Source organism: Melozone crissalis, unplaced genomic scaffold (assembly GCF_028551555.1).
Source record: "Melozone crissalis strain CALT ecotype California unplaced genomic scaffold, PUWL_Pcris_2 ptg000006l_1, whole genome shotgun sequence".
Taxonomy (NCBI): domain Eukaryota; kingdom Metazoa; phylum Chordata; class Aves; order Passeriformes; family Passerellidae; genus Melozone; species Melozone crissalis.
The window spans coordinates 42,988,336-43,006,328 of record NW_026535784.1 but is presented as its reverse complement, the minus strand read 5'-3'; the positions used below and the strand labels follow the sequence as shown (position 1 = coordinate 43,006,328).

The 17,993-nt window shown below is 39.3% G+C and overlaps 1 protein-coding gene across 4 annotated transcripts in view; it reads right to left on the bottom strand.

Moving 5' to 3' along the window:
• The window catches only part of CSGALNACT1 (chondroitin sulfate N-acetylgalactosaminyltransferase 1), a 59,625-nt gene extending 44,387 nt beyond the window's left edge, over nt 1-15,238 (bottom strand). For 2 of the 4 annotated variants that reach the window (XM_054295502.1, XM_054295499.1), the window contains exons 1-2: nt 15,101-15,238; nt 14,559-14,627 (exon numbers count right to left, since the gene is read on the bottom strand). The gene's annotated coding sequence lies outside the window, so the exon portion shown is untranslated. Of the gene's footprint in view, nt 1-8,272; nt 8,342-14,558; nt 14,628-15,100 lie in introns of those variants that run through there. The other 2 variants (XM_054295500.1, XM_054295501.1) reach the window with 2 other exon arrangements.
• Between the last annotated feature and the right edge of the window lie 2,755 nt (nt 15,239-17,993).

Genomic DNA, 17,993 nt, shown 5'->3' with positions numbered 1-17,993 from the left:
AGCTTTTACACACTGACTTGCCCCCTGTAAGACTAATCCAGTGTCCTACTGTTTATTCAGTTTATTTCTAACTTCAGTTACTTTTACAGGAATAAAAGACATCAGCCAACCTGTACAGTGCAATAGTTTAGTGTATCTCCAGCAAGTCCAACACACCCAAGATGCACTCAGCAGAAAAGGGTAAGAATAGAATGAAAATCAGATGGTTTTGGCCTCCCCTTTGGTTTTGTACACCTACTTCTGCTTATTTAAAATATTCTATCTCAAAAGATACAGTTGACTCAAAATATAAAAAGATGCAAGAACCAGGCACCAGTCTGAGTTAACAAGCTGCTTGCCAGCTGAGGAGTCATGCACACATCCATTATTACAAGCCTAAAAATAGCAAGCCTTTGAGAAGCTCTTAGGACAGCAAAATGTGGCATATTGATATAAAAGTAATGTCTGGATGAAAGAAAAAAAGATGGTAAGAAGCTATTTCAAACAGATGGTTAAAGAAATAAAGCAATTTAATCTCAACTTCCAGAGGCAAATATTTCCTTCATTATCAGTGATGTTAGAGCCAACTGCTCTACCTGGGGTCTTGCTGCATTCCTTTCAGAATGTCCAGGCTCCCAGGCAGTGGGGTCTGCTCCAGATGAAAGCTACACAATTTCCTATCACTCCTTGCACATTTCCTACCCATTTTCTATTTCTCCACAGCAAACCTTCCCAGAACAATTGTGTTCCTTACTGTTCAACACTTTGCACAGTAGAAATCAGGTCCAGTTGGGCCCTCAATGAATCTGTTATGACAGCAAGGCATCAGATACCAGATGATGGCCCATAGCTTCTTCTTTCTCCCTAACAGATGTGCAGGCCACTTCGGAGGCCCTTGCTGAACCAACTTGGCTGGTCTATTGAAATGAGGCATTAGTGCTGGCAATCAGCCTGGAAACCTTAAATATGGTACAAACTGTGACTCCAGCCCAGAGGAAAAAGGGTAAGAAAATGGTAAATACCTTGAAATTAGAACTCTGTTAGCCTTTAAAATCAGGAGTGTAAAACTAAATACTGTGCACATATTGCAGCTACACAGTGAGGTTCCTCATTGTTGGCAGATCTGGAATTTCACATGAGTCTGTCACACAGGAGCACTAGGAGGAATTTGAAGAGCAAATGTGAGGTAAATACCCGCACCATGATCTCACAGCATCATTTTCCACCTCCTTCTTTTAAGAAGGGTATACCCTCAGAATGATTATTTTGATGTGTGCACCATTTGCTGGGTGGAGGAGGTTCTGCACACTCCTTGACTTCCAGAAGAGAAGGCCCATGAAATTCACTCCCTCCAAGCACATTGTCCTTTACAAGCAGAAAGCTGCAGTTTAAGGAGGACAGCTACACACAAAACCCCCAGCCTGCAGTTATAGGATAAGCCTTCTATATCCATTAGCACAGGCAGGAAAGGATTCCCAGCCTGAAGAGAGACAAGAGGAGCAGCTGAGAAGTGGCTTCCTCAGATGCTGAACTGCACATGGAAGTCCCTGTAGATATGGGTCCCTGGTGTCCAGCCAAAATGGGCAAAACTAAAGGCAACTAGATGTAATGGGTGGAAAAGGAGGCTGCTTCTTTTAGGCAGCTTCCTTTTCCAGAGTATCTCAATCTTAGAGTCTTTCTCAATACACACTGCACTAGAGGCTTGTGCAACAGAGTGTTTGTTAGCAGCACATTTTATGGCCTGAGAAGAAATAAAGTTTGCCAGTGCTTTAAAGCACTGGCAAAACACAGCCATCCCTCAGCTCAAACCCACAATTTAGCACAATGCTGCAAGATGCAGGATATACTCATTAGACAAATCAGTTCTCAGGTGTGATCCATTTCAGTCTGCAAAGCTGACCAGAAAAAAAATCATGAAATGATGAAAAAATGCTTCCACCACACCCACAGAAGACAGCCCAGTTATACAGTTTAAATACTTTCTACACCAGAAGTGCATGATTTTGAAGACCCCAGCATGGGCATTTCCTGGTATAATAAACACCTGGTCAATCTCAGCTGGAAATACTGCACCCATCCCTGGCAACACTGAGGAGGCTTTCTAAAGGACACACTGTTTTTTTTCACCAGGGTGGCAATGAGGTATCTAGATGAGGTTTCTCACACAACTAAAACAGTGCACAGACTACTTGAAAGGAGATGCTAAAAGGAGATGGTTCACTGTGAAAGAAGAGCTCAACTTTGAGTTTCATTGGAGACACTGAAACATGTAACCAAAAAAAAAAAAATCTTACAAAAAGGATATTACTGGGATGGTCACTAATTTTTTTTTTCCTTTGAAAAAGGGTAAGTTCCACAAGGAGTTAAGGTAATGATGACATGATACTAGAAGAGGAACATTAGTAATGTGTAGTACTAGTTCTACTGTAACTGAAAACTGTCAAGACACACTCACCTGTGCCAGAGACAAAACACTCTGTATTTAAGGGAACATAAAATCAGGAACACTGACACAACACTTTATTAATATTTGTCAGATAACATGAGGAAGTCACACCATTGACTTCAGTAGCTACTGAGGAATCAAATGAGAAAGAAATTACAAATTGTAATTTCCTACTAAAAGCAAATCAGCTGTAGTGATGGAAAGCAAACATTTTCACACATCTGATTTTATGCATCCTTGGTAGATTTCAAAGGTACAGACACAACATGAAAATTATTTTTAGAGCCCTATAGCTGGATACATTTAGTTAACTTTTGCTATTTTCCCACCTATAAGCAGGCATGTTCTCAACAATTTTCTCTTTTATTCTGGAATGCCATTGTGACTGGGGATCAGGAGACTTTGGGTTTGTCTTATTTACCAAATTTTACTTGAAAGAAAAAAAATGCAGAGTATCTATGTATCACCTAAATGGAAAAACTGAATTATTACCAAGGTCATAATGATTTATTGTGGAAGTTTTAGTTTCATTTTGAAAGGGAAAAAATAAAAGAAAAAACAAGTATGTTCTTTTCATGGTATAGAACAATATTATCTGCTGAATGTCAGTCAGTACTGATTCTTTGTAAAGCATTTTGTGCATACAAAACATCAGTACAGCAGTAGTAACTGCTATTAATGAACATTGCAAGTAGACCATCTGACCAGAGCCATTATTTAGATCGGTCTATGCCTGACTTCATTGAAAATTACAGTAATATCTTTTTTAGTCCTTAGTGAATCTATTCAATAGCAAAAAGTCAAATCCCTCTGATTAGCTCAGTACATACACTGCAATTGAACATCTGAAAAGAGCTTCAGAGGTGCGTTGCACCTTCATGTCATGTGCACAGGGTCACTAAAGAACAGAAACACAAACCTTAAAATTCATTACCCAGCTGATGCCATTTAAGCTCAGCAATCAACTTACAAACTGCGTATGCAAGACAGGAGATCACTTGCCAAGATGACATTTACAATCCAAGTAAACAAGCAGCACAGTCTAGATTTCCTAATGCATCAGGCTGTTTGCTGGCTCTGATTGCTGCTGCTTAATGCTCAGACCACATGCATGCAAAGAAGCCATATGGTTGTGAGAAAATGAACCACTCTGCTGAAATCTGCATCCTAGGAATCAGAAGGGATTGGGTTAAATGATGGATTGTGCTGTCCTCAAGCATTCCTCCAGTCTCCTCCATCAACATTGATATACCTTTGTTGGAGCACTATGGACTCACTTGGCTTTGCTAAAGGGATGGAAAAATATATTTGGAAGAACGAAGTGAGGAGTAAACAAATGGAGACAAAAGATGAGGGCATTTATGGAACCACTTAGAATTACTATGTTGCTAAAATACCCTTGTAAAGTGAGGAAATTGGCTGTGAGTAGGTTTGCAGCTACAAAGAGCCACAAAACCTCAGCATGGTTTGAAGCGGTTTTGCTGAAGGGAAGCAGCTGTAGCAGCTGGCCTGGATTCTGAAATGTGTTTGGGAAAAAATCCCCAACAAAACAACAAAACTCCCCACATGTTCAAGACATACATATCTGCAGAGAACATCAGGAGAGCCTTAGAGAGCTCAACAGAGGCTGGACGAGAACCACACCTCTCCCCAGGAAGGAGTGATGAGTGCACAGGGACTCTCACTCAGTTTGCTCTCTTACTTTCCCTGTGCAGCCTCTACCAGCTTTTTTTCTTCCCAAAGGTAGGCTGGGTTAGAAAGCTCTTAACACTCCTCTTTCCACCAAGTCTATTTATCTGAGCAAGTCCAATAGGCCTGAATCCAGCTACAACAAACTTTCTGGGCACCTCTGACTCTTATGAAATATAGTGACTCAGCCAAGCTACATCAAAAAGAGAACATATTTTATTTGTTTACTGGAACTTATTAAACCAGGAAAAAAAAAGCATCAGAAAGGACACATCCCCACATGAAAGCTTAGTCCTTCTCTCTGACCCTAGGCAGGTGTCTCTATCTGGCTTTCTTCCTCCCCATAGACTTTTGACTGTCTGCCTCCCTCCCCAGGCCCATAGCTCTGCACTTCGGACACAGGTCACCTGTCCTGTGATGCAGTTGAATCAAAGGTATCAGTGCTTATTTATGACCAGCATTTCCCCACAGTTCCCATTGCCATGGTGAGCAGCAACAGAGCCTGAAATATAAGGTCAAAACATAGCCTAGATATCTCCCACAAGCCATATGGAATAATCATTTTCTGAGGAAATTTCTGGCATAAATTTACACTTGCTCTCTGACCAAAAGCACACCTCAGCTCAGCACTCTGGACTCCTAACTGAGCTCCTGAGACAGAGAACAATAAACATCCCTAAAAAGCTTGAACTCAGATTCCTCTGCAGAAACTGAAGTGGATCTTGCCAGTTCCTTATAGGTTATCAGTGTTACTTCTTTGATCTCTGTCAACCTCACTGTGTTTCCTTCTACCATGTGGAAGTTCAGGGCCATGGCACATATCTGCACTGCTTGCCAAGCACCCCAATATTACTTCATAGGAATTTATTATTATTTTCCATCTTTCAGAAGCTTTTCAGCCTATCCTTGCACAAATAATGTATGACAGTATAGGTTGCATGTAAATATATTTGTGAAGACAAACCAGACCTCTTCCCCAGTTACTATTCCACTGAAAATCAAATGTCAGTCTGCATGTCTTTGATTACACAGAGATAATGCAGTCAGCAGCACAATACAGTTATGTGAACTGTATCAAACTAATCAGACATCGAGACAGAGGAAAAAATAGGAGAAATCAAACAAACTCTGGAAAGAGGCATCAAGTCCAGGCTGCCAGGACTGCACATACTGAAATACCTGAGGAAAGATGAAAATTATTGTGGTAAGTACATCACAATTTAGGCCAGCCTAAGAGAGAGGCTATCCACTTGGTGGAAACCTGGACAAAAGCAGATATTCAGCCTAAGAGACTGTGTTCTGGAGACAGGTATGAGGACACAAAGTATGAAGCACCAAAAAGGCAGAAACATAATAATAACATACAATCGCTGTCTTGTCTCAGCAGGAGTCAAAATTAAATTACTGGGACCTACCAGATTTCAGTAAAAATTGACATTTCTGGGCATTAAACAGGATTATTCAATAGATGAGAACACAGAAGTGCAGTATTGACAATAAGTGTCAATATATCAGAGTGGTGATACTTCAGCCCAGTTTGGTATCCTAGGCTTGATGAATAATACACTGGGCAAGACAGAAGCTTTTCATTTCTGTGTTACCTCCTGTATCACCTCAGCCTTCTCTGGATTAATTTTAAAGCAGCTATTTTGGAACTTGTGAAAACAAAGGCACCTCCATGTCAGTTTTAGCTTGGGAAACTGTCAAAAATCCAATTCTAGCTGCAGCTTACATAGAACCAAATGCAGACTCAGGCCTTAATTTTGAGGTAAGTATCATAACATAAAGACATCAGCTGTTTTTTCCTCTGTAAATTGCAACAGATCTTCTCCACTGATAAGTTTTCATGTCATAGTTGCTTTCTGATCTGAAAAACAACAATGCAATTTAGAAATTCTTCTCCTCTACCTTGATACAATCTTGAGGAATGCAAGTGAATTCATTTTAATCTGCAACACCAGCAAGATGAAAGAGAATAAAAAAATTTAAAGAGATCAAAATTAAGAAAAAGATGTAATATCCAAGGAAAACAAATAAATATTTAGCCAGAAAATAGATATAGTTGAATGGAAATTGTCCTGTGCAATATAAAAAGTGCTGGTAACACTTTTTTGGCTTGGCTTTGTTGTTTCAGTCCTAAGAGATCTGAAATGTTTGCCTTGAACTGCTACTGACCATACACATCAGTTTGATGAGAAAGACCAAAAGTTTAGTATTAAGTGTGTACCATAAGCTAAGGAGCAACAGTTCAGAAGTTGTACCATTCATCAGGCAAAAGTACACTACAGCCTTCATATAGGGAAATAAGTCCTCTCTTAAAGAAAGCCCATGGAGTAAAACCAAAAGAATACTGTAAGAAAGAGCAAAAGCTCTCAGTGCATTGAGGTGAACAGAGTGCAGCACATCAGAACTTTCCAAAACACTACTGCACTGTCTAGGTCACCACATGCAGGTTCCAATATCTTTCCAAAGGAAAGAGTCTGGAAACTGGTCTGGAAGATAGTCCTGATCAACTCCTACATGACAGATATATATGTCACTATATTATGGGACTGAACAGCAAGCCAAGTCTCCTTCCTGAAGGTAAGATGATCCTGTGCAAGTCATTTCCCCGTCTTCCTCTTGATATTTCCAGCTGTAGCAAAGACAATAATGATGATGCCCACTGTATTATGCATCTTGATAAGATGTTGAAAATAAACAGAAGTGGATACATACTTAAGATGAAATAACTTGCTGTGGCTTCTTCTCCTCACTATCATGCAAGGAAGCATAACAAGATATTGAACTGAAATGCATCTGAAATTGGACAATCCAAATTCAACCCTAGCAGTGTAAGAGTTAGCATCACTATTAATACGCTGAATACTGCTTCTCCAAAAATCTCAAGGTGAAAGATCAGAATTCACCTCTAGATCAGAATATCACCTCTAGAAGATGGGAGTTTTTCTCTCTCCACAGGTATGTTATCATAAATATTAATTGGAAAATGTCTATGTACTTCAAATAGGAGGGGGAAAATGTGCCCAGACTGGAGATGCCCATGGCAGCTGCAGTGACAAAACAAGAAACTAAAGAAGTCTAGACCAACATGAAAGCTTTTAATATGCCACTGTAAAGGTTCAAGTATCAGTTAGACAGAGTCTAACTGACTCTGTGACTTTAAAAGTCAGATGATTTTATCACTAATCACCTTTATGATCGTGCATACTCAGCTGAGAGGAGCTGTGGACACAATTTGACTCTTATTATTTGAATCCATAAATTTTTTCAATTTCTATTTTTTTAAAGGCAATATAAAAGTGAAAACACAACTCCTAAAAGAAACAGCAGAAAAGTCTTACTGAGCAATCATATAATCATAGAATACCAGGTTGAAAGGGGCCCTCAGGATAGTTTTGCAGTGGCACTCCCAAGGCGATGCTCACCTCACCTGTGCCATTCTTCCGTCATGAAATCATGCCCACAAGCTTGTAATCCAGCCCAAGGACTCCAAAGAAAAATGTAGTTGTCACCTGTACCCGATGTTCATCTAAATAACAGTCCCCAGCAGCAAGAAATTGACACAGCACAGCTATTTATGACACAAGCACTCTGTGATCTGCCTCACCCACACCTTCTCTCTTTCCTTGGTAACTCTGGAAAAGAGCTAACCCTTCCCTTGGACTCCCTTTGATAGCAAGGGACATCCATTTGGCTCCTCACAGAGGAAGGAAATCCTCATGGTTCTAAGGTACCTGTGACAGCCAAGGCTTACCTATTCCCTCTGGTTGTCTGAGCACATTATCAGCCCAGATGAAGATTATAATGGATCCCTGATGGCTTTTCCCCCAAAGCCAAATCTCTCCTTTGCTGCTTTATGAAAGTTGAAATATTTATGTGGGAATGTACCAATATCAAAATTCCATGTAAGATTTTTTAACTCTAGGATGGAACTTCAAAAGGAAACTAAAGAAATACACTTAATATGCTCTGTGAGTACGAGCACTTCTTTAAAACAAATACAGCAGCGATGAAGGATCTCACAGGATGCCACATCTTTGAAACTCAGTCTCATGCAGCATAAATTCAGTCCCCTGATACATCCATCCTCTTTTCTACCTCCTCTAACTGACTACATTTGAATCATGCATATGAGAAAAAACATCAGGACAGTACCGTTAGCTGCACTACAAGTCACAGAAGCACAAATGGCATGGAACGTCTGAGCCTTTTAATAATGATGCTCTTCTCCGCTGCAGATCACCTGGCCTGCACAGTTCAGCTCTCTGAAAAAATAATGCAGTCACTCCCTGATTAAATTACTCCTGGAGTGGAAAAGACATTGAGCAGCCTGCCTGTTTCAATTGGCTGTGTAGTAACTGAGCTCCATGAATATGGAAATAATTAGAAATGCTAGACCAATATAGAGGAGGACGAGGAATATATGACCCACATAAAGGGCATGCTGGAGTTGCATGAAAGTGAAATCATACTGTAATACTAAACAAGTGAAAAATCCTTGCTATCAGTGATGGAGGTTAGAAAACAAATGAAGATTACTTCAGCAAAATGCCAGAGGATTCCTACTGAGATACAAAGCCTTTTCAAATGCATTTTACAAGCTCCTTTCTCCTAGGAAAAAGGTAAAATTGAGATTTTATTTTAAATCCTAATTCATAAATCTAATCCACACCTTTTTGTCTCTTTTTCTCTTGATGTTTAATAAGTTTACAATATTACTAAGTAGCTGCCAGACGAGTTTTTTTACTTGGGCTCTGAAGCTTTGACCTTAGTAGTAGTTAATAGCCTGAAAGATTCTAATCAGAGGATGAGAAATGGACAAATACCCTAAGAAAATCAGAAACCTTTACCACCAGATGAGCCTGTTTTCACCAACTCAAGCAGACGAACTGATTGAAAGAAAGTAAGAAAATTATGACCCTGAATTTACTGGAAAAATTCTGTCACATACATCTGTAAAATCTCTAAAAAAAGCTTACATTTTCCTTGGACGTGACTCACTTCCTCACTTGCCCACCTGTGCTAGCCAGGAAGAACCAGCACTCCAGTATAAGTGGTGCCTGGGTGAAATTGGAGTGCTCCGCTTCCCACATACTCCTGCAGCTGGAGTACACAGCACATGCAGGCGCCCCTTATAGCTCTGTCTCTCCTGCCACTCCCTGGAATTGCTGGCAAACAAGGTGTGTAACAGCAGCCTTCTTCAGCTTCTTCTACCTGTCTGTCATAGCAAAAGGCAGATCCAATAGCAGGGAAGAAAAACAAAGTCTAAACCACACTGGACAAATGCAAACATCCATACCCACTGAATTCTAAACTTTTTTTGTCCCCATCAGAAAACTAGGGCCACCAATTCATAGCAACACTTTTAAGGGGTTCTGAGATGTGCTCTCAAAACTGTTTTGCAGGTACCTTACATTTGCAAAGATCTAGTTTCTTAGTGTAGTTAGTTCCTAAGGATTTTAGAGTGAAGCTTTATTTTCCTTTCTCTAATGCTAAGAAATTTTCCTTTCATTCCTTTAACATTACGTAAGTGCTTTTCATTTCCTGAACAATTTTCAGAGAAAGCCGCTATATTTTCGGAGTAGCTTATTAATTCATAAATTTATATACATAGTTCAATTAAGTATCAGAAAACTTCACCACTGACTTTTATCTCATGAAATCACCTTACACTATCCTGTATATTGAAAGGTCAGTGGCATGTTTGCTATCCCTGTGGCTCAAACAAATCTCTGTATCAATTTTTAAGCTAGCAACCGCTACTTTCACAGTAAGTTCATTAATCTAAAATATTTCTGTTTAAATTTGCTAGGATTAGAAGTAACATTATGATGTGTTATATATTCCCTTCAGACAGTTTTTTTACTTAATAGCAGTACGATGAGGAAAAAGCAGTGCAGGTAACATGATTCACTATGCACACCACTGTATATTTTGTTAATAGCTTTTTACAAGATTTCCCAAAGTTTATTTAAAATCTCTTCCCTGAAATCTAAAGGCTACTCCTTCTCACAAATAAAATAATACAAAGTTTCCTGTACAAAGCGTTTTTCAAAATTTCCCTCTATTACCTCTATTTTCAGACTATTCTAACTGAAGAGGAATGCTTTCCTAAAATACTGGCTCCACATTAAAAGCACACATGGGAATGACTATTTGATGTAAAGCTCCTCTTTTCAAAATCAATGCAACTCAAAGTTTCCCTCTGTGAAGAAAGACGGTACGTACACGGTCATTGTAATGTTAATGAAAATATCAGTTGTAGGATATATGAATCAAAGAACACAAATATAGACATACTCTGGTCTGGGCAAGCTGAAATTTAACTGTCCTATCAGGGGTTGGGTGACTGGCTACAAAAGCTAAAAAATAAAAATGCACCCCTCAAAACTGGAAGCCACTTGGTTCACTGAGTGATTACCACTGATCCCTGGCACATGTAGCTCTGTCTGCCTCTGTTATGATCATGGCCAGGACTTTCATAACTACCTTCTACTAAATCATAGGGGAAAATACTGGAAAAATCTTAAAATTGTACAAGTATTAAAATCCCACTTTTAAGACTGAAATATTCTGCCCTCCCAGATGAAGTTGAAGTACCACCTCAGTAGCAGGAATGGCAGCACAGGTGACAGAACATCTCCTTACCTTTCACCATTCACATCCCAGTAAAAGGTGTGAGTGCAACACAAACCACTGACCATCAGTACGTGTCTGGGTAACATGAAACTCTCTGAAGCTCTCTGCCTTGGTGCATGTGCCTGGGAGGCCTTTGGATACTCAATCACTCCTGTGGTTTGAACATTTTGGCCTGTAATTCTTTATTAAGCCAACTTTCAAAATAAATTATCTCTTAGTAAACCAGATGGAGTTACAGTTACTCAACCAGTTTGAATTAAGTGATTCTGATTTCTAAATATGGCTATACAATAAAACATAATCTAGTAGGCAAAAAGCTGCCCTTAAATGCAGGACATATAAGTCCAGCTTTTGGCTCTGCCACGGGCCCAGTGGCAAGATTCTGTGTGAGTCTTTTTACCATACACAAAACAGGAACAATAAGAGAATTGCCTCAAAATCTGAGCAACATTATGAGCAGATGATTAATAGATATATTGGGCTGCAGACTTTTGGCTTTGAAAATCTTGATCCAGTTTCTTATCCTGGAAAGGAAGCTGGGATTATTCAATTTAAGAACTGTCAACTATTTATAGCCTCAGCTATAAAAAAAAATTCTTTTAAGAAATAGCAAGCCAGAAAACTCTTGCTGCCCAACCATCTCCAGTAGAAACAATTCCCAGGGGTATCTACATACTGTTCCAATGTTGCTGGAGTGCATATTGTTCCATGTCTTCTTGCCAGTAAATTGCCAAACCACTGTCAGACACATAATGGAGAGGAAAAAGGAAAAAGCAGTTCTGAGGATTTAACTTCAGTAGAGTTTCTATCACTGTTCTGTTACTTTAGGAGGATGATGGTCATGTCCAAGTGACTCAGTAACATTTTTCTGTTATCAAGGCAGTGCAGCCTGATTTAGTGGAAGGTATGCTTGTCTATGGCAGGGGGGTTGGAACTAGATGATCCTTAAACAATGTTCAATGCTAATGTACTTTTAAGAACATTCCCATTGGCATGGAACTGGCCTAAAAAAGTACAGTTTAGCCTAAAACATATAAACCTGTTGATGATGAACTTGAAAACAGAATCTGTAGAACTGTAACTACTCTAACTACTCTAACAGTGAGGTACCTTAACAAAACAAAAAAACCCCACACAGCTCTCTGCTATCTTCTGACAATCAACTTTCTGTCTCCATGTCAGAGGAAAGACAGAGCTCTGCACAACATTGAATGTGTTAATTTACTCATTGGTAGAGAATACAGCTCACCATGAAGACATTTTTTCTGCAAACTAAGTCCCAAAGGGAGGGGAAGACATTTACTCCTATTTTGACCAACCAGTCAAGTATAAGAATGTAACACCTACACTAATAAAGATATCTGGGAGTCTCTAACAAGGAAACCATTGAGCACAATGATGACATCTTATCTGGGTACACACAAACAGTTGAGGATGAAAGATTAACACTGCACTGTCTCAAAACTTTTGTAGTGCGACTGAATAAAAAATGAGAGTTTCTTCAAGAACCAGAAAATGACCTGAGGTATGCTGGTGTGGACAAAGATGCAGTGTGACAGAGCTTTCTCTCACCAGAGGGTAACTAACTGATGGAGACTTGTGAGCAGGCTTTCTCCAGGAGATGTGACCTGAAAGGTAAGCTACATGCAAACAAAATAATCTTGTCAGAAGAGGATCAAGTCAGCAGGACAGGGTGAAAGAAAATAGAAGCTAGGTGTAAATAGATTCAGCATTTTTGCCTTATGTTTTTTGTCCATATCTTTAGTAAGTGTTTCTAAGTGCATTGCTGATTTTAACTGTTACAAACAAAAGTTGATAGTGCATTTCCACTTCACCTCTCTTGGATAGTGCATGGTTTAGACTAATGAGTCTTTCCTTGGCAAGACACAGGTAAGAAAACAAGCACTCAGTTAACCAGGTAATAGGAGCCCGGTTTGGGGCATGCAAGGTGAAATATAGCAAGCCATGAGCTCTTCTACATTGACTAGGTAGATAGCTGACACCACAAACTTCATGGAAAAAAATGAACACCTTCCAGTAAGTCTTGGGAAGCAAGATGGATGGAATCCAGTAAGATATTGCATCAACTCCAAAGATCCCAAAGAACACACCAAGCCATACACATCACTTATTCTCCTTCCCCATTCATATTTTCTGGCAAAGTAATGTCCATAGAAATGTCAACACATCGTGGGGTGGGAGTCTAACAAGATTTGGAAAGCAGTACTGGCTACCTCACAAACCAGAGATCAGAAGGGAAGGGAGGCAGCCCAATACACCCTCTGCCAGGGATGATGAATCAGAGATCCTATCTATTTTTTCATAAAAAGGTTCAGAAAACATGTTCTATAAAGACTGCATTATTATATTGCTTAATTTTAAGTTTTTAAAGGAACATTCAACTTGAGACAACTTTAAGAATAGGGAATAAAGGAGATTTTTTTTGACAGAGAAAAGAGGTTGCAGACATAAAGTGGGTATTTGCACTGTGACAGGATATGGATTTCTAACTCCAAAAAAGAAGATGACAGAAAATAATAAGATTTGGTGTAATGTTGATTAAAGAAATTTAAGCCTCAATGAGTTTTAAACCATCTTAGAATTAATTTATTCATTTGAATATTGTAAATGTTTACAGTGGTAAATATTTTTGTTCTATAAAATGAAAAATAGTTTAGTGTAACTTTGTAACTCTGCCCTCTATCATTCCTTACCCCATCCCAAGTAAAAAAAACCTCTTGACAAACTGTTAAAGGACACTTCTGAATGGAGCTAACACTAGGTGGAATTCAAACAGCAAACAGCTTCAGAGATGTGAGGAGCCAAACAAGATAGATTTAAAACATTTTGCTAAATCAAAAGTGTTTCTGGACATGCAGTACAGCATGTCTGCCTTAAAAGATGCAGACTCCCCTTGTAAGAGATGCCCCAAATACTCAGATAGGTTGCTTTCAATAATGAGAAAACTATAGAAAGCATGAGCAAAAATCTTGAATTGTAAAAACTGCAACCTTGATACAGAAAGGAAAAATTAACATCCCTTGAACGGTAAGCTCTTAAATTGTTTGAAAAGAAATATGAACAAGAAATAGTATTTTCTAGTTCCCCATGCATTAATCATAACTCACCAATAGTGGTTTCCCACACAAATCCATTTTCAATGCAGTTGCATTGGGCAATGTTGCAGTGACACCTTTCAGGTATTCTGATGCTCAAAAATAAGGATTCAACCTTTTAAAGCTATGTACTTCCTGTAAGAAGTAACATTAAGTAGACAAGGAAGTAAACAGCTTGATATGAATAACTATTTTATTTGGACTGCTCTTAAAAAAGAATACACAAAAAGTACATGGTATATGTTTGAAAACAATTCTACTCAAGTTAAACATTACCATAAAAGTAATTCTTTTACAAGGAAAGTGATTCACAGTGGAAACAATTTGAAACTCAGTTTTGCAAAGTTTGCATAAGAACTGCCCACCCAGGTCAAGAAATCCTCTCACTCCCACACAATATGATAAGCATAGTGGACAAAATCAAAGCAATTGCAAAAAATGATCTTTCACTGATCCAGAGAACACAAGCTAATAGGAACATGCAGATATGTAGTAGATATTGTTGAAATAAAAATACAGGATTTTAAGTCCCACATAGAGAAGGAACATTTTGTGACAAGTATAAACACATTTTATCAATAAGAAAAACAAATAGCAGCAGGATAATCTTAGCAACTATAATGAAAGTAAATACTGCATCTACTTCATAGTCTAATTTCAGACATAAGGATAAAAAATTGCCTTACCTCAAATACAGCTTGAAGAGAGACATTAACAATATGCCTACATCTTTTCTTAGTTCCCTTGATAGCAGTCTAAGAAGAAATACAAAGTAGCAAATAACTATCTTTCCTTCAGACAGCATGTGCCCAGGAATAACACACTTCCCAATAAAGTGTGGAGAAAAAAAAAAATTAAAACTCAAAAAGACAATCCTTGCAAAAAAAAAAAAGACAAGAACTTTATATATTTGGAATTCATAGTATGATTTATTGCATTTTAAAGGAGTAGAGACATTCAGGAATTAGATAATATAGACTTAACTGTGATATTACCTCAATGCTCACTAAAATATTAATTCAGTACATTTGTCCACAAAAGGAAGATTGTAAATTCATCCACACAGAACCCGGACACTGGAGACATAAAAAGATTTCTATTCCAGTAGTAGGCACACATGGGCTCACACAATACAGCCTTATTAACTTGCTTTTTCCTCCCAAATGACAGTGCTTACCAAAGTGACACTCAAATGTTAAATGCTCTGGTCAAGAGTTCAGTCACTGACCTGCAATGAAAGCCTTATGTTCAGCTCCAACATTTTCTAACAGCAAACAAGGAGAAAAAAAAAGGTTTCACGGAATGAACTGTTAAAAAAGAAAATCCTCACATAAGCTTTCCCCGAGGGGGAAGAAATATCCACAAGCTTTAAATTGGCCAGGCGGATTTAAGAGGAAGCAAAAAAAAAAAAAAAAAAAAAAGGCAGCTCTTTCTGTTGCGTCAAAGAGCCCACTGTGCAATAGGAACAGTGAACAGAGTTGTTAAACTGGCAAGCCTTTGCTGAAGACAGCTTTTCAATATGCTCTCAGCATCGTCTCCCAGGGCTGGCTGGAGACAGTCCCACTCCTCTTATATGGGCTCTACTCCTTCAAGAGGCAATCACTCTTAAGGACAGTTTCTGTAAACACACTGTTCTCCCGGCTTGGCTGCACATGATGAGGGCAATTGCACACATATACATACCTGCACTCAGGGAGCAGACCTGCAGGCACTTGGGGAAAATGCAGGCACACTCCAACTAGCCATCATTACCTTGGCTTAAGAGCAGGATGCTATTGATGACTGACTGCTTGCTAAAACTCCCTTCCCCACTTAGACCATTCAGTGTGCTGTTGGAAAGCAATTCTGAAAGGCTCAGTACTTAGAGAGGAAACCTCTAATGCAATTCCACTGGGACGTAGCAGCCCCAGCAGTGCTCTCTGACGAAAGGAAATCAGTAGTCACATGCTGCTGCCTAGCTTTGTGTGTAGTGCAGAGAGCTCGAAAGGCCACCAGAGACTGCAGCTACGTGGAATGAGTGAACCATCCCTCCCAGGAACGATGGCTTCATCACTGAGGACATCTTTAGGGGCTGAATCCGTGTACATAAGGTGAGCAGAATAACCTGGTTAAACATTAGTAAAGCCACACTCATCCCCACATACAGGAAACTGGCACACAGATCTCTGCAGGTGAGGACAGCGCCCTGCATTCCTTTCACAAGCCATGGAGATCTGAGCAAAGGCATTCAGAGCACAGTTCAACCTACTCCAACCTGCATCTGGTCTGCTGAGCTGCCTTCTGGGCTTCACTGCCTACAAAGGGAACCCATGATGGCTTTCCCAAGAAGAGGTTGCAGACAGCAACATTTTTAGAGATGAGTGCCACTCCAAACGACAAGGCGATGAATGCCTGCAACGTGTGCGCAGAAAGAACTTGCAAGGAAGAATGGCATTGGTAAGGGACAGGAATAGAAAAGGGAAAATACAAACTGTGGAATGCACTTTTCAATGTGACTGCAGAATTAAAAGTGGGGACAAACATATGCAGCTGGTTAATTTAGAATTTCTCTTCTATTTATACATCTTTTGGAGTTGCCACAGGGACATAATGAGCCTGAATATGTGGGAAGGCAGCAGAAGGAAACGAAGTATATGCAGGAGTTAAATTCTCTCTATTTGTGTTCTTTCTCTACTTTATGAACTTCTGTATGGAAAAATTACTGGTTTAACAGCTTCTCTTGAAATCCTTCCAGGTGAAAATGAATTTCTCTCCTAAAAAGTGTTTCCATAAATGACAGACTAAGTTCCTGCAAAAAGTACCTTCAACTTAGAGGTGAAATACAGCATTTTCTAAGCTTTTAGCCCCGTAAATTTAATGCAAGGTCCTATTTGTGCACCAAGGAGTGTGCTGCTTTATTCTGTTTCCACAACACCTGACAACTCACTGTGTCCAAAGCCCCAGCTGTAGTTTCACTGGAGTCATATGGGCGTAGATTTGGCCACATGAGAGTAGAGTGATTAATAATTCTGTCTGTGCTGTGTGGAAGATAATTACAATCTGGTTCAGTTCCCCAGATCTAAAAGCTAGGCAGGAATTTTAACACCTCTCACAATAATAATACCTGCTCATAAGATTACGTAAATGTTTCCCCCTATAAATCCAGACTCCCCACCACTCATCAGTGTCCCACTGCAAGCTGAAGGAAACTGGTAATATTTGTTCTTTTCTTGAAATTGATTTTTTGTTTAATTTAGTATAATAAAAGTAGATTAATTTGCATGTTGAGCAGGTCGCTGGAGCAGATGATGTCCTGATGTCCCTTTCAACCTAAACTATTTTGATTCTGTGAAAATGAGGTCAATTATTAAAAGCTGCCTTAGGCTATTACAGAAATTAAGTGGACTGTGGCCAACTTCAGTGTTTTGAAGCCATAATTTGGATTCGACTGTCAACTGCAGTTTTAGAGTCAAAGATCTCCATTATGTTACTTTGGGAGAAGCTACCAGATCTGCTGAAACATAAAGCATAAGCATTTGTAATGATATTGCCATCTATGAGGTCGTTAATGGATATCACTTTATGGAGAGGGCTCTATTGGTTCCCACACATCCCTTGCTGCTCCACTCTTGGGTTCCCAATCTCCGTTTTTTCTTCCCTTCTTATCTATCACCCAGTCATCCAATCTCAATTTAGTGTTCTTCAGCTGCAAGAGACAAAGAAGACACTGAGAATTCTGAGTGACTAAATGCCCAGACAACTCATGTCAGTTGTAGAAATTCCTCTGCACAAAGCAAAGGACATAGAATTGACAAAAAATTCTACAAAATAAGAACACCATTTGCATGATCCCTAGTTTTTGTGTAGACTCCACTATACTCCCAGCTCAACACAGACTGTCTTCTCCAAGGCCTCATTCAGAAGATGTTGAGAAGATGACCCCTTTCAAATCCTTTCAGTACTATGCAAAGCTTTAGCTTCCTTGTTACTCATGCCAGACATCAACTCCTGCTCCCCAGGCCTAAGGAGTGTCTATCAATTCAAGCCCTCACCACTCAGCACAGCATTTATCCCAACCTTTGCACTGCCACATCATAGACCACTTTATCCCATACCTAAAACCCAACATGCACACCCTTAGG